The following is a 22,689-nucleotide window of genomic DNA, read 5'->3' on the forward strand; positions in this document are numbered from 1 at the left end:
TGCTTCTTCACGAAGCCCCTTATTTACCAAGTTCATATAGTAAAAGTGACTATAAAATATTTACAGTATGCGACGGTATTACATCTTCCTCCCCTTGTGCAGAACATCATCCTCGATGTTCAATCCTGCCTTTCGAACAAACTCAAATATGCTTCTCGCATAAGGCTGACATCTTCCCAAGTGGCCTCTTTCGGGATAAAGTGCTTCCTATGCGCCTTAAATTGGGTGATAACTCACCTCTGTAACATTGTTTCTCTCTTCTCATGAGTGCACAGAGGCTCTACGAGAAACTCACTGTCTGGTTCCACCTATTCAAAATCATGAATTTGTCATTAGTTATTATAATTGTTAATCAAAGAACATACTTATATACCTATACATTTTCTTAGAAAGAAAATCGATCATTACACCTACTTGTAGCTCTTTCCAACTAATTATATTTCTCAGGTCATATATATATTTTTAGTAATGAAACATGAAATACATTGTGAAATCAAATATGACTAGGGAGTGTGAGCTCGTATGCCACCGATCCAACTCTTTCCAATATTTGAAAAGGGCCACAATAATGAGGAGCAAGCTTTGCACAACTTCCCCACCTTAAGGTACTTTGCTTGGGCTCAACCTGCACATAAACACGGTCTCCAACCCGAAACTCTCTATAAGTCCATTTTCCATCCGCATAGACCTTCTGCCGATCTTGAGCAACTTTTAACTTTTTTCATACCTTCTTGATGGTCTTCTCCATTTCTACTATCATATCTAGTCCTAAATTTAACTTGTGTTCAGGGTTGCCCCTATTAGTAGGGGTTCTGCAACTTCTTCCATACAACTCTTCAAATTGACTCATTCTCAATGACTCATGGTAACTATTGTTATATGTAAATTCAACCAGGTGAAATTAATCCTTCCTCTTGGTTGGTTGCTGCATAACATACATTTTGAGCATGTCTTCAAGTACTTGGTTCACACATTCAGTCTTCCCATCTCTCTAAGGATGATAGGTGGTATTGAACTGAACTTGAGTGTCCGTCCCAACAAAAAGAGCTTTCCAGAATGCAGAAGTAAATTTCACTTTTCTATCTGAAATGACTACCTTAGGGATGCCATGCAACCAAAATATTTCTCTCATGAAAATGTCCGCAATTTGAATAGTCTTGTATTTTGATCGTAACAAAATGAAATGATAAGTTTACTTAGCTTATCCACCACTACCATAGTTATGTCATTTTGTGATTTTGGATTTAGGTAGACCTGTTATAAAGTCTAATGTGATGACATCCCATTTCCATTCTAGAATGGGTAATGGATGCAATAGTCCTGCCAGGTGTTGATGTTCAGCCTTCACTTGCTAACATTCCAAGAAATTTTCTAAAGAATCTGCAATACTCTTCCTCATTCCGGGCCAAAAATATATTTTCTTTATTACAGTAAACAATTTTTGGTATCTGGGGTGGGAAACATAGGGTCTCTTATGGAACTCATCTAAAATTCATTACTTGATAGCGAAATGGTTAAGAACATACACCCTCCCCTTAAAATCCAGTAAACCTTCTTTATTTATATTGTATTCGGTCTTATTTCTAGAATTAGTTTCCAACTTAGCTTGTTGCCATAAAAACTCATATGTTGGATCTTTTTGGGCAACCTCCTTAATTTGTTCATCAAAATTAACTTTTACTCGACTATAGGAGACCTCATATACATAGTGCAATTTTATGCTTTAAGTGTCAACCACATGGTTTTCTTTTCATTTAAGATGCTTTATATAAAAGTTGAACTCGCTAAAAAGATTTGTCCACTTGGCTTGATGTGCATGAAGTTCAAAGAAAATTGTTAGAGTATTGTGACTGGTCATCAAAATAAACTCTTTACCTAACAGGTAATGTCACCATACCTTTAAAGCATGAACTACAATAGTAAGCTCCATATCATGGTATAATATCTCTTCTTGTGATATTTTAACTTCTAGGATTCATAAGTGATCATTTTTCCCTCCTGCATAAGAACCCCACCCAATCCTTCTTGGAAGGAATTTGTGCAGTTTACAAATTCCTTTCCAGTATTTGCAATTTTTAGTATAGGGGATGTAGTCAGTAAATGTTTTAATAGATCAAACCTATGCTGACAGTCTGCTATCCATTTAAAATTTCTTCCCTTTTTCTACAAAGATGTGATAGGATAAGAAATTTTAGAGAAACTTCTTATAAAATGATGATAGTATCCTTCCAGACCCATAAAAGACTGAATATACACCACATTCTTGGGGATAGGACACTCCATGGGAGTCTTGACCTTCTCAGGATTCACAGATATTCCTTTAGATGAGATTATGTGTCCTAAGTATTGTATATGGTCTTTATAGAAATCACTTGTTCTATACTTATCATCCCACAAGGTCTGCAACACTATCCGAAGGAGTTCCTTGTGCTCTTCTAAATTCCTAGCATAAGTTAGAATACCACCAATGAAAATTAGGACAAATTTGTCCAAGTAGGGATGAAATATGCCATGCATTAAGATCATAAATGTCGTTGGGGCATTCGTGAGCCCAAATGGTAAAACAACAAATTCATAATGACCATATCAATTCATAACTTTTGTCATATAAATGTATTCTAATAACCAGATTGTAAATAAATATTAGAGAATACGGTGGCACCCTTAACCTAGTCAAAGAAATTATTGATTCTCTAAACCGATTATTTATTTTTTACTATTATTTTCTTTAATTTCCTATAATCAATAGAAAATCGTAGGGTGTCATCCTTCTTCCTTAGAAAAAGTACAGGGGCTCCCCAAGGCAACACACTAGGATGAATGTACCCTTTGTCAAGTAATTCTTGTGTTGGGTTGTGTTATATTCTTTCCACGACTAGCCCTAGTAGTTAAACCAGGGTTTAGAGGGTGCGTGGAGCATCCCCTTTGTTGTGTTGGGCATAGCAAGGGGGTGACAAGGGGGACGGAAGCCCCCCCTATCAGGGTATTTGAGGGCGACGATATCCCCCCTCTACAAGGTGTGGAGCAGTGCCCCAAAAGTTTTTTTTGGACCCTATATTAGGTGGGCAAACCTACCTATGGTTTTGTGCATGGATTTCGCACATGGTTTTGGGTGCAATGGTTTTCAGTCCATGGTATTTTGTATATCTGGTCAAGGGAACTACGATTATGTTCTAATCCAAGGTTCATGGATTGGGGCTTATGGATGCTTCGGCATGTATATATATATGTATTGTAACATTGAAAGGAACATAATGAAAAAGAAATCTAGTAGTCCCCATTTCGCGATCCAAGGTAAAATCTCTGTGTATATTTGTTTTATGTGTTATGCTCTCACCATTGTTTATTTTCTGTTTTTTAGAATTCGTATGCAGGCAATTTCTATATGGGATTAGAACATACATTTGTTATCCGAGTTGTTTTGGCTTCAAGGTGACGCCTTTGCTACTGAGGGGTTTTGCTCGGGCTTGTGGTAGACCCTGTTTAGTGGGAGATCTATGGGATCAATTCTTGTGGTGAAAGAAGATGGTGTGCAATGGAAAGATAGAGATAGAGAAATTGAATGGTCATAATTTTAAGTTGTGGAAACTCAATATGGAGGATTTTCTGGTGGATAAAGATTAGTGGATCATAGTAGATACAAGTACTAAACCAACGGGAGTGTCTGATGAAGAATGGAAGAAGTTGGATCAGAAGGCAGAAAGAAAAATACGATTGTTGAATGTATCATGGGAAGCTACGATGAAGGTTTTGTGGGACAAGTTAGGGACTTTATACCAATCTAAGTCTCTGGTGAATAAACTGTTCCTACATAAAAAGTTGTATAGCCTGAGGATGAAAGATGGAGACTCAATGACAGAGCATCTGAACGCATTTAATACTGTGGTAAGCCAGTTATTATCTATTGATATTAAAATTTTAGATGAATATAAGTTCATCAGTTTGATGTGTTCTCTACCAGATTCGTGGGATAGTCTTGTTATTGCAATAGGTAGCAATGCAACTGCCTTGCAGTTTGATGAAATAGTCTCATCCTTGATGACAGAGGAGATGAGACGAAAAAACACAAAGAGATAGAATGGTGATTCCTTATTTGTACAAGGATGGTCCCAAAACACAAACAAAAATAAGTCGTCGAGTGGGAGATCTAAATCTTTAGGAAAGCTTGTAAAGGTGTTCTGGAAATGCAGAAAGGAAGGGCACTACAAAAGGGACTATATATCTAAAGCTCCTGAGAAAGGAAAGGGATCTAATGATGATGCTTCTACAGAGGTGAAAACCACCTCAGATGAAGGTGGGATGTCTACTTGGCTTCTTCTTCAAGTACACATGTAGATCATGAGGAATGGTTGATTGACTTAGGTGCATCCTTTCACTTCACTCCCCATAGAGAGTGGTTATGTGAGTATGAGAAATATGATGGTGATGATGTCTTCTTGGGGGATGACAGGAAGGGTAGAATCATTGGTCATAGAAAATTCAAGTTGTTGTTGCAAGTTGGAAGGCTTAGAACACTTCTGGATGTTCTTCATATTCCTTCATTATCTAGAAATCTGATTTTTATAAGCAAGCTAGATGATGCAGGTGTAAAAACAGTGGTCGAGAAAGATACCTAGAAGATGGTTCGGCAAGCACTGGTATTGATGCGAGGAGTTCAGATTGGCACTCTGTATAAGCTACAAGGTAGCACTGTTATTGATGGGTGCAACAATTATGTGGTTCTTGAAAGTGGAGCAGAAAATCTAGTGGTCTCTGGAGAAAAGACCATGCTATAGCATCAAAGGCTTAGACATATTAGAGAGAGGGGCCTTTGAATACTTCATGGTAAAGGTATGGTAGAAGGTATGTCCAATAGCTCTCTAGATTTTGATTTTTATGAAAATTTTGTATATGGGAAGTAGAATCGAGTGAGCTTCCCCTCTGGTGGTAAGAGGGCCAAACATATATTAGAGCTTGTGCACAGTGATGTGTTTGGACCTGTGTCGGTTCCATCACTGGGTAAGTTTGTGTAGTATGTATCATTTATCGATGAGTTATCAAGGAATACATGGATATATTTCCTCAAGAAGAAATCTAAAGTCTTTGACAGGTTTAAAGAATTTAAGGCTTTGGTGGAAAATCAGATAGAGAAAAAGATAAAGGTGTTAAGGACAGATAATGATGGAGAGTTTTTCAAGAAGGAATTTGAAGAGTTCTGTAAGAAGTGTGGTATAGAATAGCAGAAGACTACTCCATACATACCTAAGGAAAATGGAGTTGCAGAAAGAATGAATAAGACGTTGATGGAAAGGGCAAGAAGCATGCCCAGTGGTGTCGGGTTAGGACAGGAATTCTGGGCAGAGGCGATGGAGACATCATGTTACCCAGTCAACAAATCACCTTCATCAACGTTGGAGGATAAGACTCCACAAGAGGTATGGACTAGTAAGAAACCTTCTATTTCACATCTAAGGGCATTTGGATGTGATGCATATGTACATGTTCGAAAGGAGAAAAGAAAAAATTTGGATAGTAAATCTGAAAAGTGCATATTTATTGGGTATAAGGATGGTTTAAAAAAGTTACAAGCTTTGGAACCCAGTAACAAGGAAGGTTGTGTACAGTCGATATGTGTTATTTAGAGAAGGTGAAAGATGTTATTAAACATGAAGTCCTACCAAAGGAACTTGAGAATATAGATTTTGAGCTAAAGGAGGAAGAATCAGATTGTACATCAGAAGAGGAATCATAAGATGAAGAGTCACACAGTCTGGTTGTGAGCAGATCCTTTCTAGAAAGAAGGAAGCCAGAAAGGTATAGTCCATCTTCTTTCTGTTCAAATTTTTCTTTATCTATTACTGATGATGATCCCAGAACTGTGAAGGAAGCAATAGATTCAGAGGATGGAAAACTTTGGAAAGAGGCCATGGTTGATGAAATGGCATCTTTGCACAAAAATTGGGCTTGGGATCTGGTGGAGTTGTCGGTTGGAAGGAAACCCATTGGCAACATATGGGTGTTCAAGAAGAAGACAAATGTAGAATAAAATGTGGAGAAATACAAAGCTCAGTTGGTAGAAAAAGGTTATTCGTAGGTGCCAGGAATTGATTTTGGTGATATTTTTTCACCTGTTGCCAAGGTAGCTTCTATTAGAATAGTTTTAACTATTTCTTATGCTTTTGATTTTGAGGTAGAATAGATGGATGTGAAAACAACATTTCTTCATGGGGATCTGGAAGAAGAGATCTACATGAAGCAACTTGAAGGCTTTGCAGTGAAGGGTAAGAAAGAACTGGTATGCAAGTTGAAAAAGTCTTTGTATGGGTTAAAACAATCACCATGGATGTGGTATCAGAAATTTGATACATTTATACGGGCACTTGGATTCACCAGAAGAAAATAAAATCACTGTGTTTATTTTAAATTAATTGGTGACCCTGTTATTTATCTGGTCTTGTATGTGGATGATATGTTGCTGGTCGGAAACGACAAAGAAATTATCTAGGATTTGAAGACCCAATTTTCCTCCAAATTCGACATGAAAGATCTTGGTGCTGCAAACTATATTTTGGGCATGGAAATTAAAAGAGATCGGGCAAATAGGAAGATCTGATTAAACCAGAGGAAGTATGTCGAGACAATACTATAGAGGTTTAATATGCGGGATAGTAAACCGGTGAAGGTTCCTATTCCTATAGGTGTAAAGTTATCTGTTGAACAGTCTCCCAAAAAACAAGAAGAGGAAGAGGACATGTCCCGTGCTCCATATTATGCAAGTGTAGTTGTTAGTCTGATGTATGCAAAGGTCTATACTAGACTAGACATTGCACATGCATTGGGAGTATTGAGCAGGTTTATGTTAAAGCTAGGGAAGGATCATTGGACAGCAGTGAAGTAGGTTTTCAGGTATTTGTGTGGCACTAGTGATTATGGTTTGTGCTACCAAGGAAGACCAGGATTGGACAGAGTTTTGGACATCCATGGCTTGGTTGATGCAGACTAGGTTGGAGATATGGATCAGAGAAGATCTACAAGTGGGTATGTGTTTAACCTATTTGGAGTGCAGTTAGTTCAATGAGTAAGAGACAATTTGTAGTGGCACTATCAACTACGGAGGAAAAATACATGGCAGCCACTCATGTAAGAAAGGACGCAGTTTGGTTGCAGAGATTGTGCTCAACTATGGGGTTAGTACAACGAGCTATAAGGATAGACTGTGATAGCCAAAGTGGCATTTTCTTGGCAAAGAACCCTGTGTATCATTCAAAGACAAAGCACATTGATGTTCAGTACCACTTTGTGAGGGATATGGTAGAAGACAAAAGGGTGTTGCTGGTAAAGGTGGACACTTTGGAGAATACTACAGATGCATTAACAAATTCTATGAGCTCTGAGAAGTTCTCTTGGTGTAGAGAAATAATGGGCGTTGCAAAGATAGATCAATGACTAAGCTCTCCTGTGGCTCCCTATGGAAAGAAAACAAGAAGTGAGAGAATGTTGGGTTGTGTTATCTTCTTTCCATGACTAGCCCCAGTAGTTAAACCAAGGGGCTAGAGGGGGGATGGAGGCTCCCCTTCATTACACCGGGGGGGTCAGGGGGGTGGGGGGTGGGTGGAAACTCCCCTTATCAGGTGGTTTGAGGGGGGAGGTAGCCCCCCTTTATGAGGTCTAGGGAAGTGCCCTGAAAATATTTTTTTTGCACCCTATATTAGGTGGGCAATCCTACCTATGGTTTTGTGCATGGATTTGGCACATGGTTTTGCATGTGATGGTTTTCAGTCCATGGTATTTTTTATATTTGATCAAGGGAACTATGATTATGTTCTAATCCAAGGTTAATGGATGGGGTTTATGGATTCTTCAAGATGAACAATCTGGTAGTCCCAGTTTTGAGATCTAGGGAAAAATCTGTGTATATTTGTTTTATGTGTTATGCCCTCGCCATTGTTTATTTCCTATTTTTTAGAATTTGCCATTTTTGTACGAGGTTAAAACCTACATCTTGCAACTACATTTTGAGTTCTGTTACCTCGGGAATACTCATACGATAGGGGATTTTGACATTGTGGATGCTCTTGAAACCAATTTTATTGTGAAATCAGCATTTCTCATTGTGGGCAGCCCTAGAATTTCCTCTGGAAATATGTCGGAAAAATCCTAAACCACTGGTAAATTATCTAAGGTGGTTGTTTTATACTTGGTGTTAGAGTAACCAACTTGCACAATGTAAATTAGGCACCCTTTTCTAAGGAATTTACCTAATTGGTTGGATGTAATAAGCCTTTTGATCCCTTGAAGTTATTGTCTATTTCCCTCCTCTGTGAGGAAGCTTATAGTCTTCTCCTTACAGTTCACTAAGGACCAATGTCCTTCTAAACAATCCATTCCAATTAATACATCATAGGATCCTAAAGGTAACATATTCAAGTTCACCCTAATTTTAAGTCCTACTACTTCAAAAGGACTATTATCTACCATAGTAGTCACCCTTTTTTTAGCCCCAGTAGCCAACTGTGCTAACCAAGGGTTTTTAAATTCATTTGCTTGTAATTTACATGATTAAACTAGTTTTCGACTAACATAACTTAAGCTTTCCCCTAGTTTTACTAAAATTGAAACAATACATTTAGCTATTGTACCTTCCAAATCTATCATTGTAGGTTGGTACTCAACCCGATGGTCCTCCAAAGCAACATTAATCCTTGGTAGACTTATTTTTACCTCTCCCATAGTAGATGCTTCTTGAATATGATTGGTTGATTCTATTCTGGCACAATGCGGGAAAGTCATGTAATAATGGAATTCCCCACAACCCCAACAATGTAAGGGATTTTTTTTTGGTTTGGCTAGGTTTTGGTTTACTAGAAGCTTCAACTTGCCTGGGTTCATTTTGTAACCTAAAATTTCGTTGATTTTTTCCCGATTGTCTATTATGTTGAACCTTGGGTACACTCTTAGTACTCACAATTTTTTAATTTCTAGTGCTCTGGAATATTTTTTATCCTTGCTTATTCAACCAACCTTACCCACCTTCTCCCTTCTTCTTCATTTGATGATAACCAATTTAAGCCTTACAAATTGCTTCATCTGTTGCCTTTGGATTGTCAAATTCCAACCTTTCCTTCATAAATGCAAGTAAACTACTAATGGAACGATGTACCTTAGATTTCTCTTCTCGAATGTAGGGTACATATCATAATAAAGAGGTGAATTTAGTTACAAACTCATCCATGGACATCTATCCTAATTTCAAATCATGAAACTCAACTTTTTCATCATAGAATCACTTTGTCAAGTATTTCTCTCTAAATTATTTTTCGAAGTTATCCCACATCACCTCTTGTTGATTCATTTCTCGAACCATCTTAATTTCTTCCCACCAAAGGGTGGCTTTGACTTGTAATTGGTAAATTACTAGCCTGACCTTTAGATTTTCTCAATACTAATAGATCTGGAAAAATTTGTTCATATTAACTATCCAAGCTTCCACAGTATTTTCCATTTCCCCATCAAACATTGGTGGTTTAATCTGTTTAAATCCCCCTTGTAGTTTAACCTTTTATATTTTGGTTCCCTTTCCTCCTAAAATGTTATCTGATCCTTCTTCATGGTCGTTTAGACCTCCTTCAGATTCCAGGTTCTCCTCCCTCACTCGGTGTATTTCTACTTTGTCTTCATTATCAGGGTTGGGATCAACATTACTTGGATTTTGTCTATCTGAAATACTTTTCAAAATTCTTTCCTGCTTCAGCCTCAACCTTTCGTTGTCAGCTCTTAAGTTTTCCATTTCTGTACATAGTTGTTGAACAATTTCTAACAACTTTGCTTCGTACTATAGGATTCCTCCCCCAACTGAACCTACGTTTTGGGTTTCCTTCTACCAACGTTATCGGTTCAACTCCTATAGTTGGTCATGTAAATCTCGCCCCTCTCCTCATATCGTCTCCATTTCATGCAACATTCCATAGTTTTTATTCATGATTACCCAATAGGCCACAATATTGAAACCATGGTGCTCCGATACCACTCATAACATGTTAAAACGCCCAAGTACATAAAAAAATAAAATTATATACAGCCCACAAAAACACATCACAATAGGGAAATTACAAATTTCCTCTTGGTATACATTATGTCTCATTCAATATTATTCCACAATATCGGGATCAATTTGAAATATATCTATAACATTAGTTCTTAATACACAACTGACAAATATAAACTTTGTGTTCTATGTAAGCATGATTATTGTATATTGCTAATCTGATTATCTATTCCTAATCCCTTACTATAGTGAAGATAATGATCTGTCAAGATGCTTCTCAAAGAATTTTTGGAAACCACCTATCACAAATGTGTCAGGGGTTAGGTGGTGACTCCACCAATTTTGATCTAGAATCAAATGATCTAATAGCTCGAGCTATTTGGGAATCGGTTAGGGTACCGATCACTCCTTCTCCACCGTTGGATTGTGTCATTTGCACTTTGTGGTTTGAAAGAGGAGGGGATCTACAACATGTTGAAACCCTAATCTATGGATTTCCTGAACATATAAGGTGATTTAGGTTTTTATTCATCTTAATGAGACAACTATGTAGTCTTCTTTGCATCCCACTTGATGTCTAACTTTGATTTGTGTCTGCAAGGTTTCCAGCGAAGGATTGTTCCTCATTTCGCGACATTCTGCAAAATCCCAAGTCCACCAGGTACAAGATATAACCTTACCTACACCATTCTAGTTGTTTCTCTAGGGTTATTATTATTCCTTATATTTTATCCCCCCTTTTTTTTAATGCTAATACTGAAGGAATGGTTTAATATAGGGGGAATCTCTACAATGGTTCATGTAGTGATATTTCCAGGTAATATTTTCTCTCGGTAAGCTTTATGCCATTACATTTGTTCTGATCATGAAACCCCCTTCTTTTCCTTTCTAATTTTGGTTTCAATAATCTTTGGCTGCAGGTAAAGAACTTGGTACCACTATTGGTTGGAGTTAAGTATAGGGTTTCCGCTACCATTTTTCAGGTTTTTAATATCTACCCTCTTTTCTGATTTCTCTGAGCATTCTCACTCTTAGCTGAACTTAAGACCGTGAATTTTGCTCAGATTTCAAACTATGGCCTAATCATTTAGAGAGTTTTACATGTAGATTTTTAGTATGGTCCAACACTACCCTTAAGTATAGTTGAGAGTTCTTGATACTAAGGTTCACTCGAACTTCAACAATGTCTTTAAACTTTGGTTGTATGTATTTTATGGTATGAGAGTTTCATCTTGGAACTGTAATTTGTGGTTCTTTCCATGTTTACTTTCTGTAAAATGATAATTATGAACATTATGTTTATATATGTATTGAGGAATTTGACCGTTCATGACAGTTCCTTGTTTTGAGTCTCTTAGCTAGTTATCTGATATTTTAATGTTATCCAAAAGCTTGGTTTTCATATCTTTATATGTATTCTTCTAACAAATATACAAAATAACTTGGTTTCTTTTCATTATGCACCAATGCTATGTTTTTTAAGCTTATAAATTTAAATTATTGGATTACAAGTCTTTTAAGATTCTTTCTTTATTGTTTCAGTTTCCACACCCTCGAACTATAATTTTCTTAATGTATTATACTATACCCTCTTCAACCACTAGGAGACAAACATATTTCTGGGTAGCCAGTTTACTTCAGCTCATCCTAGAGACTAAATGGGTCCCTTTAACCCACAATAACCCAATTCCTTCACTTGGTGATGTTAATAGTTGTTTGACTTCAAGGTTTATTTTGCTTAGAATGTGCTAATGAGTATGTATGTGCCAGTTTTCCTAGGGTCATAATTGTCTAGGTTACAGACCTTTTGGTTCTAGACATATGGTTGATTGGTTGGAAGTTCTAAGCATGCCTTCTTGTTTATCCATTATTATGTGTTTAATTATAGGGATACCTTCCTAATCCAACATGGAAACCTGCATCTTCTTGACTAAGAGAACGTTCCTCTATCCCCAAATCATTACTTCCGTCTAGTTCTATTACACATTCAGTGAAATTTTCCATGCATGCGTTATCTCTAGACTCTTGGATCATTTACCCTCTCCTACGTCTTTCTCCTGCTACAACACTCGAGGAACCCTGCGCATTTATTTGCATAGATTCCTTTACCCAAAAAGAAAGAAAACAATTTACAAAATACTTCATTTTATTATTAACAGAGTATACCATATCAAGGTTTTCATTAATACACCCACTCTTAAATTTTAAATTAAATCCTTCTCTACCATTCTTTAAAATAAACAACATTCATACGTAAGAGTCCATCTCTATAATTACATATATAATCCAACATACTTATCTGAACAATTAGACAATACAAGAACTCACTAAGAGAACAACCTCTCCTCCCAGCCACGAGAATGACAATTACATTTGGTTCTCCCCCTGACTTTTAGCCTCCAGAATAGTAGATGGACAATGACCCATAGGGTCTGTTTTGGCATCGAAACTTCTCCAATCTTACCAAGGACCCCACTGGTTCACAAACCAGTTTAAAAGTGCCTTAAATGGCAACATCCTACCTGTAATTTCTATTTTCTTCCTCTCTTTTACTAGGTGCCTCTAGATTTCCCTTGCTTTTCCCATCCCTTTTCCCACTAAGATCTTTATCTCGAGAGGGAGAGAGAGTAACTAACTATCTCTAACTATCTTGGACTTACAACTTCATTTTAGATCTTTTCTCCATGAATCCCAAAATTGTCATTTAACAAAAATAAATTAAATGATAATAATTTCAAACATCTCAATTCCCCTGTGCTTTTTCGTGAAGCCCATTCTTTACGAAGTTCATATAGCAAAAACAACTCTAAAATATTTACGGTATCTGAGAATATTACCAAAATTTTTTTTAACAAAAACACGCAAAGATATGTATATATGAAAATAACTTACAAATAATTGTCATATAGAATATATTTACTCATGATCAAAATCGTCTCTTTGGTTATAACGATTATGCCTGATCTAAAGTTGTGCTTATTCAATTGTGTGCTTACACGGTTCAAAATTCAATGAATTCGATTCTATAATACATTAAAAATAAACACTTAATAATATATGGTGGAATATAAAGAAAGTAAATGGTACGTTTATAAATGTATAAAATTAAGTAAACAATAATAATAAACCTGGGTTTTTTCATTATCCATTGCATGGCTCATCTTCATAGCCCGTCAAACCTCTGCCATTACTTCCTGCCAATACAACTTATACATAACAGCTTATGTATTAATAATATATTAATATAAAATTTATATTTGAAGAGGTTTTTTAAAAACTATATATATGTTCTAAGTGTCTCATCCAATTACATTGGGTAAATCCTAATCATCAGCGGTGACTTGGATGCTAAACTTGTGATAGAGTAACAATCGAGGTGGACGTTGAACCAAATGAAATCTAATATGTTTCTAATACGCTTAACATTGGGTGAAATAAATAATATTTAGATTAAATATGTTATTCTTTGATTTGAAATTGAAAATTGTTTATATATACTTTTCATATTATTAATTAGGTATTAGACGAAGAATATTTTCTCAATTATTAAAAAATCAAAATTTCTCAAATCCAATTCTAATATAGATCACACTTACTAAGTAATTTTTTTATTATTAATTATTATATTTTTACGTGATATTTTATGTCTTTTGCAGTGTTCATATATATATATATATATATATTTTGGAGCATTGGCACCTTATCTAATATTATCTAAAATAGTTGGCGCTCCAATTTGGTTAGAAAGTACTAATGATCCACATTAGTTTTAGAGCATCAATCCTCCACTTTTGGCTACACAATACCAATGCCTTATTTTATTTGGAAAAAAGATTGCTTTAGCTTTAGAGCTTTAGGATACAATTTTGATCTTAGTACATCATTGTTTCACTTAAGTTTTGGAATATGAATGTTCCATTTTGGTTTTCAATATTAATGTTTCATCTTAGTCTTCGAGAATTGGTGTCTTATATTAATTTTAGATCATTTCCATATAATCTATATATTAATAATCTATGTTTGTATAGTGCATGAAAAAGACACTTTCATATGGCATGCACCAAGAAATTTTTTTTACAAAACTTTTGTTACCATTTATAAAAAAATTAGCATTTGAATTTAAAAAAACAAAAAATTTAAAACCCCCCACACTTATATATATATATATATATATATATATATATATATATATATATATATATTAAAATTAAGATATATGTTTTACTAAATAAATGTCAAAATTTTAAAAATAACTTTGTTAATTAATTTTTTAGTAAATATCTTTTTACTTCTTTTGAGAAGGACATATTTGTTTTTTAAAATATTTTTTTCTACATTACTTTTAGTTTGGAAGGAAAATAATTCTCCATTAGGACCTTTTCACTTATGTAGTTATAAATTGAGGAATTACTAATAATTAATAAAATGGAATAACTTACCATTGGCTTACGGAAGATGACTTTTCATTCACGAACACTTATAGTTAGTAAGTGTTGAGGACAACACTTGTTTCAAAGGGTGGGGTGTGTTAAGCATAAAACCTCTTATTAAACGTTAGATATTGAATTATTACAATTTAGTATTATATCTGTAAGCGCGCCCCCCCCCCCCCCTGAACTTTTTATTGTACCCTTTCATTCAAATTCCACTCTTCATTTGCTATTTATATATGAGGGGGAGATCTAGTCTTAGGTTCATTTCATATTTTGTTATACATTGTATCAATGCAGGAGAAGTGGATTGTATTCATTTATGTTCTATTATTTTACAAAGTGTTTTCTTAGTAGCAGATTGGGTGAAGGAATTTACAAGAGTGGGAATTGAATTTGATGTTTGGTAATGTTGCATTGGTATAAGTCTTTCTCTCTTATTCCCGGTTGTTATGAGTTTGAGCATATCCATTTTGAGTAGATGGATTATAGAATGTTCCTCAAAATGTTTCATTCCCTACTAAAGCATGAGAATGTCATGGCTAAATTGACCTCCTCCTTTTGGTCACCTATGGATAACATAAGTTAACAAAAAATAAGTTGAAAATAATTAATATTATTTTGTATTAATGGAGAAATGGTTACACAAGTTGTAACATATCTCCTTAGTTTAGGATTTGTTCCTAGAGTGTAGGAGTTTGGTTGCAACTTCCTGATCTCTAGTAATGTACTTAATGATGTAATTGCTCTTTTGATGTAAGTAGAGTGTACGGAGAGAGTTCTCTTTGTTTGAGTGCAATCTCCAAGTGCAGTACTCACCTGTGAGCTGTAACTCCTTCTTTTTCAATTCAAGTCTGATTTTTATCTTGGTATCAAAGCACAGAGTAGGGATAGCCTTAAATTTTTTTTAGGATGCATCATTGATTACAAAACTGTAGTGGCGGTGGAGTGTACAGAAGCATTCGTAGAATCAGGTGGACTGCAATAACACCTGAAGACAGGTCTCAGATGACTGATCATCTCTGAGCGGAAAATAGGGTTGGCGCGGTTTCGTCACGAACAGTTGTGCCATTTTAGAGCGGATGAAAGAGTTGGCGTTGTTTATTAAGGAACAGTCGTGCCATTTGGCATGGTTTTGAGAGAGATAGTAGCGCCAACGTGCCAGAAATTGCTATTGGCATGGAAAATCAAGCCTTAATCACGCCAATTTCGTAACACACATCGATTTTGTTTTCGGCGCGGGTATTTCGCTGTCGAGAAGCGCCAGCCTCTTTCTCTGTGGAAAATCTGCAATTTTTGCAGATCGGCCTTGCCCGGTGGTGGCACTTTGAAAGTTCCTGATCTCTTCGGTGGCCGCAGATCGGATTTTCCCGGTGGTGGCGCATTGGAATTTCGGATCTACTCGGTGGCAGCAGATCAAATTTACCCGGTGGTGGTGCTTTTAAAGTTCATAATCTGTTCTGTGGCAGCAGATCAGATTTGCCCGGTGGTGGCGCATTGGACTTCCAAATCTGTTCAGTGGCAGCAGATCGGATTTGCCTGGTGGTGACGCATTGGAGTTCCTGATCTGTTCAGTGGCAGCAGATCGGACTTGCTCGGTTGTGGCGCATTGGAGTTCCTGATCTGTTCGGTGGCAGCAGATTGGACTTGCCCGGTGGTGGCGCATTGGAGTTCCTGATCTATTTGTTGGCAGCAGATCGGACTTGCCCGATGGTGGCTCATTGAAGACTTATTCATCAGAGGATCAGAAATTTTATCAGTCCAATGTGAATAACAATGATTAGTAGTCTCTTAAGCCAGAAAAGACGTGGTCTATTATCAGGCCAGTAGATTATTTGCTCAGGGAGCAGCGGCTGTTGTTTATTTTGATAGGAATCACCATCGTATCGACTTTCTTTATCCTTCAGCCTGGTTTTTTGGCTTCTATTGTTAATGAAAATGGAAGGTTTGTGCTCGAAAAACCTCATCGGGTTGTTTATGAGACACATGTTTCTCAGTTTGCTCAGTATCATTTAGGTTCGATGGTGAATTCGGGGGCTAAAGTGCCCCTATGTTTGAAGAGAAAGTCCCTGCGAGTTGTCGTGACGGGTGGAGTTGGCTTTGTTGGCAGTCATCTACTTGACAGGCTCATGGCAAGAGGCAACAGTGTTATTGTTGTCGACAATTTCTTCACAGGAAGGAAGGAGAATGTTTTTCATCATTTTGGCAATCCGAGGTTTGAACGGATAAGGCATGATTTTGTGGAACCCTTATTGTTGGAGGTTGATCAGATCTACTATTTGGCTTGCCCCGCTTCCCCTGTGCATTGCAAACACAATCCGGTGAAGACTATCAAAATTAATGATGTGGGAATCTTGAACATACTCAGACTTGCCAAGTGTGTTGGGGCACGTTTTTTGCTTACAAGTACTAGTGAGGTTTATGGAGATCCTCTTGAACATCCTCAAACTGAAGCTTACTGGTGCTATGTTAATCCCATCGGAGTCCGCAGTTGCTACGATGAGGGTAAGAGAACAGCGGAAACTCTGACTATGGGAGCAAATGTTGAGGTTCGGATTGCTCGAATTTTCAATACATACGGTCCACGAATGTGCCTTGATGATGGTTGGGTTACAAGTAATTTTGTTGCTCAGGCTTTGCGCAAGGAGCCTTTGACAGTCTATGGAAATGGGGAACAGACACAGAGCTTCTAGTTCGTTTCTGATCTGGTTGAAGGCCTTATGCAACTTATGGAGGGCGAACATGTTGGTCCTTTCAATCTTGGGAATCCTGGGGAATTTACAATGTTAGAACTAGAACAGGTTGAAGAAGGAAAGGATGACTCTAATAGTGATTGGGACATTCCATTTCTAATGGAAGAAAATAGTGAGGAAGATGAAGAGCAGGAGCAGAAACAAGAAGAAGAAGTAACAGGAAATGTAATCAATAATGCAAGCCCAGAAAAGGCTGAAATAGACAGATTTGAGGTAAGTCCCCTACCAATGAGATCAAGTAGCAATACTCGATTACCTTCTAAATTGAAAGACTATGCATTAATGTCAAAGTTTTTAAACATTGTAGAACTTGCAATTTATGAGGAAGCAAGTAATTCTGATGCATGGAGGGTTGCAATGTATGAAGAAATAGAATCAATAAACATAAACCATACTTGGGATTTGGTTGAATTGCCTGAAGGTAAAACCCCCATAGGATGCAAATGGCTGTATAAACCAAAAATAAATGCAGATGGGAGTATAGAGAAACTTAAAGATAGACTAGTAGCGAAGGGTTACTCACAGAAAGAGGGAATAGATTTCGATGACACCTTTTCTCCTGTAGCCAAATTAAACACCATTAGAATGCTAATTTCCTTAGCAACAAAACACAAATGCCAGCTACACCAGCTAGATGTTAAGTCTGCATTTCTGAATGGTGACTTGAAGGAAGAAATTTATTTAGTACAGCCTGAAGGTTTTGTGAAAAAGGGGTAGGAATATCTTGTGTGTAAATTGAAAAAGGCACTTAATGGTTTAAAATAGGCACCCAGGTCGTGGTATGAGAAAATTGACTCATTTTTTGTTCAACATGGCTTTCATAGGAGCTTGAATGATCCAAATCTATATACCAAGTTTAATAAACAGAGGCAAATTATTTTGATTTCTTTGTATGTAGATGATATGATCATAACAGGGAATGCTAACAATCTGATCAAAGAAATCAGATGTCACAAGTGTATGAGATGGAAAGACCTCAGGAACCTTCATTATTGCTTGGGATTGGAGGTATGGAAAGACTCTGGACAAACCTTTCTTACTCAAGGGAAGTATGCCAGAAGCTCGTTGGAAAGGTTCAGAATGGAGCAGTGCAGATCAACAGCAACACCATTACAACAGAACTTAAAGTTGAGCAGTGACGACGGTACTAAAGAGGTGGATGCAACCATGTACAGACAACTAGTTGGTAGTTTGATATATCTGACTACAACTAGACCAGATTTGGCATATTATGTTAGTGTGTTGAGCCAGTTCATGTCAAAACCACTCGAAAGTCACTGGGTCGCAACAAAAAGGGTGTTGAGGTATCTTAGTGGTACTAGTAATTATGGCATTTTGTACACTGACACTTCTGATGTTATTCTAACAGGTTTTTCAGGTTTCGATTGGGCAGGTAACTTGGATGATCAAAGACCTATCACAGGTTACACATTCAGCATTAGATCTGGGGTCATAGCATGGAGCAGCAAAAAGCACAACATTGTAGCTCTGCTTCTTCGAGAGAAACTACTATCAAAAGAGATATGTGTTGAATATTGTAAAACTTGTGATAACATGGCTGATATTTTTACTAAGCCTCTTGGGCATGTAAAGTTTGAATTGTTTAGAGGGATGCTAGGAGTTCAGGATAATCCTTTCTCCATTAAGGGGGGGAGTTGAAAATAATTAATATTATTTTGTATTAATGGAGAAATGGTTACACAAGTTGTAACGTATCTCCTTAATTTAGGATTTGTTCCTAGAGTGTAGGAGTTTGGTTGCAACTTCCTGATCTCTAGTAATGTACTTAATGATGTAATTGCTCTTTTGATGTAAGTAGAGTGTACGGAGAGAGTTCTCTTTGTTTGAGTGCAGTCTCCAGGTGCAGTACTCACCTGTGAGCTGTAACTCCTTCTTTTTCAATCCAAGTCTGATTTTTATCTAAATAGAAATAATCTCATGATAGATCTACTCATGTGCATGTTGATGCAACAAAAGAGACAACTAGATGCTTTTGGAACTAGTAGTCCATGAATTAGGTCACCAACGAGGTAGGGCCCCAATAGTATAATGAAAGTGCTCTCATTCCTTCTCATCTCCATTGGGTTCACACAAGGCTTAACATCAAACTCTCAAATTGGAGAGAAACATAACTACTCTCATTAACCATGCATTACTAAGGAATATAGAAATGGAGACAATATAGCTCATTTTTACCAACGGTCCCAATTTTAAAAAATATTGGTGACAAACTTCATGAGACATTTTGAGGCCTTAAATGATGATTTTTGTCATCCCGACCTTACCATGGATCTAGATTCCATAATATTAATACTAATACATTTCCAACAATGCAAGAATCACCTCAATCATAGCTCATATGAGAAATTTATGCCTCTCAAAAATTCACCTATTGAAATTGACCACCATAATTTGAGAGGTTGTCATTTTAGCCCATATTATTCATGGAAAAAGAACTAAACACATAGGCACTATGAAGAAGACGCTAGAATGGTTGAGTTGTAACTCATATTGAGGGTTGAATGGGCCAAATTGAACCCTAGTTCACTATTGGGCTATGCTATAATTGAGCCACTAGGAGAAAAAGGGGTTCCATTCTATTCAAGTGCATTTTGTTCCATAGATTATCATAGTAGCTAGTAGTAGATAGAGAAAGAACAAATAAAGAGGGTCATGTATTATAGGATCCTAGAGGCCACATGTCTCAGTTCTTTGTACTTGCATCCATTTTCATTTAGATAAAGAGAAAGCAAAGTGACCTCACCTTCTAGCTATATTTTTTTTGTAAAGATTTCCCAAATTATATCTTTTTTTTTTTTTGTAAGCTAAGGTATGATTCCATTAATATAAAAAGAGAGAAACTATGTACATATAAATTCTGTCACCTGCCCCGAAGGGAAACCAGGTGAGCTTCAAAAATAAGTCATGTCCAGGTGAGTATATGGTCAGATTGTCTAAACAGGAAAGAAAATACTACTGTTCAGCCTTAACATACTAAGCAAAACTGCGAAACTATGAAGACAGAACTGAAATGAACAGCTCGCTATGATAACGAAACTACCAAAAAGAGTGAGATGTAAAAAACCGTCAGACGCTACTGCTTCATATCTTCTGGCTGGAGATCAGGTTCCACCTTAACAATGCCACCATCTCGGATGAGCTGACTTAACTTATCGATCTTCCTGTCCTGCATCATGAGAGTAATTTGGAGGTTCTTCAGTTCTTTTTTCAGATTTGCTTGGGCAATGTCCACCATCTCCGCTGCTACCTGTTCCATAGACTTGGCAAGCAGACGCTTCAGACCCCAATAAACGTGAAGAGATTGTTTATATAGGGACATCCGCCCTCTGGTGTGGCCAGGGTCAGGGAGATAATGCTCCCAATCCGCCATCTCCGGATCCGATTGCTCCTGCAGGGCCTCCTCCTCGAGATGGTCTACAATCCGCCTAACCTTTGGATGAGTTTCATGCATATAGGCGCGCTCGGCTTCGGCCAATTTACGACGCATATCCCTCTTTCCTCGCCCCCTTCCCGGAACCCCAGCACTGTCGCCTTCCTCGCGAGCTCGGGCATGACCACGACCACGGCCACCTCCTCGGCCCCTCCGGCCTCTCCCGCGACCGCGACCACCACGAACCCCCTCATCGTCAGCATCCGCAGGGCTACTATCATCCTCCTCAGCATCTTCATCGCCACCTACAGAGCTAGAATGCCGCATCCATTTGCCAACCTTGCCTCCCGAGGTCGGCCGTCGGGACGCTGCTCCAGAATTCTCTCCTGCCTGGTCATCCGAATCCTCAGAGAGGTCTACAGGTATATAACGCAAAACTTCGTCCGCGGCATGTTTCCCCTGCTCCCCCAGGGGCGTCCCCTGACTGCGCGTTCGTCGACCCTCAGAGCGAACTGCAGCCATACTTGCAGAGAAACCAATACTGAAATCCCTCACGAAATAGAGCCGAGACCTTGAGAAACCAAGTCTTATATAAGCATGGCAGAGGAAACCGGTTGCATGGAGGCTTATACCTGTCCACCACCCTCCGTCGTCATTATAAGGAAGGTCATTATTACACGTCGCGGGATGAGGGCTTTGATGTGATGAGCATTGTGTCCTCCCGATGCCACCGCATACCCACAACAATACCCACTCTGTCGTCGGCCTTGGGATGGGCAATTCAGCGCATGTCTTCATTAAATCATTCTGCCAAATGGGAAGTTTTGCAAAGTCGGACCTGATCCCACTGCATCGATCTTTATGATGCCGTTCCTTTCGTCCCCAGATCATTATGTGAAGGGTGCTAAAGGGTCCCAAATTATATCTTGATTTATTATGCTTATATTTATTCTGTATTGTGAAAATTTCATATATTGTAACCATAAACATGTTTTATAATTAAGGAATCCAAAAATATAAAAATTCCATAAAATATATTTTAATTTTTCTATCATATTTTTAATAGAAAAATTATGAGAAAAAGATTAGACATAAATTTTTTTAGATCATATATACAAAATTCATTTTAAATAAAAAAATATCCATAAGAAGATGGATACATAAATGGATATACTTGATAGATGGATAGATGGAGGAAGAAACAAAAGGTGGTCGATTTGGTCTACTTTGCAGGCATCACAATGTTCGATGACCAATTCCAAAAAGGAAGATGAAAGGCAACACGTCACGTCAGTACAGGATGACTTTTGCAGTAAACTTAAATCGTGGTGTTCCTGGATTGTGAAAAGGATGGATGATACGTTGTTTACCATATAAATAAGCGTGATTTAATTAATAGATGTTTTGATTTTGTTTTTTAATTGTAATATTATTTGAAACTTGATTAAAAAAACTTATATTAGATTTGTAAATAAGTTAATATTTAGATTTGTTTGAAGTTGTTGTATTAATTTTATTTGTAATTTAGTAAAATATTTTTTTATTGATATTTAAAAATATAAAGATAGTAGGTTAATATATATTAAAATTATTATCAGTTTAATACATACTAATTAGTGAGTAGAGGTAGTATATATTTATTATTGAATTTAAGTTAGTAGATTATTTAAGAATAAGAATATATAACTTTCGAGCATTAACTGCTGCATAGCAAACTAAATAATTAGATGTTACACAGTACAAATCAAGAGAAAGACGATGGTCATTTCACACGGCTAAGTGAAAATTAAATGAAATTGATGGTGACTGTGGGGCTGTCAACAATGTTTGGGAATTTTGGCATGTGTTGGGCTGCAGGGACTATTCAAAGATGCCAGAAAACACTATAAAGTTGTGGTGGTGGTGGTCCCGACTCGCCTGCATGATAAGACTATCATTACTACGAACAAGTAATCATCGGACAATAAATAAACGTTGCCATTGCGTCCTTTTCTAATGCAAGATGCCCTGTGAAGAACTGCTATGTCATTTTCTTCAAAGTTCAGGCAAAAAAAATTCCAATGGAGTTGGGAGAACGAAATTATCATTTCG

At 37.1% G+C, this 22,689-nt stretch overlaps 1 pseudogene; it reads left to right on the forward strand.

Annotated features, from left to right (window-relative positions):
- Positions 1-17,701, forward strand: part of LOC149249127 (UDP-glucuronic acid decarboxylase 4-like) — a 155,461-nt pseudogene extending 137,760 nt beyond the window's left edge.
- Positions 17,702-22,689: the final 4,988 nt, after the last annotated feature.

This window comes from Pinus tabuliformis, chromosome 7 (assembly GCF_031772625.1).
Source record: "Pinus tabuliformis cultivar Carrire ecotype Pingquan chromosome 7, CPIR1, whole genome shotgun sequence".
NCBI classification, from domain to species: domain Eukaryota; kingdom Viridiplantae; phylum Streptophyta; class Pinopsida; order Pinales; family Pinaceae; genus Pinus; species Pinus tabuliformis.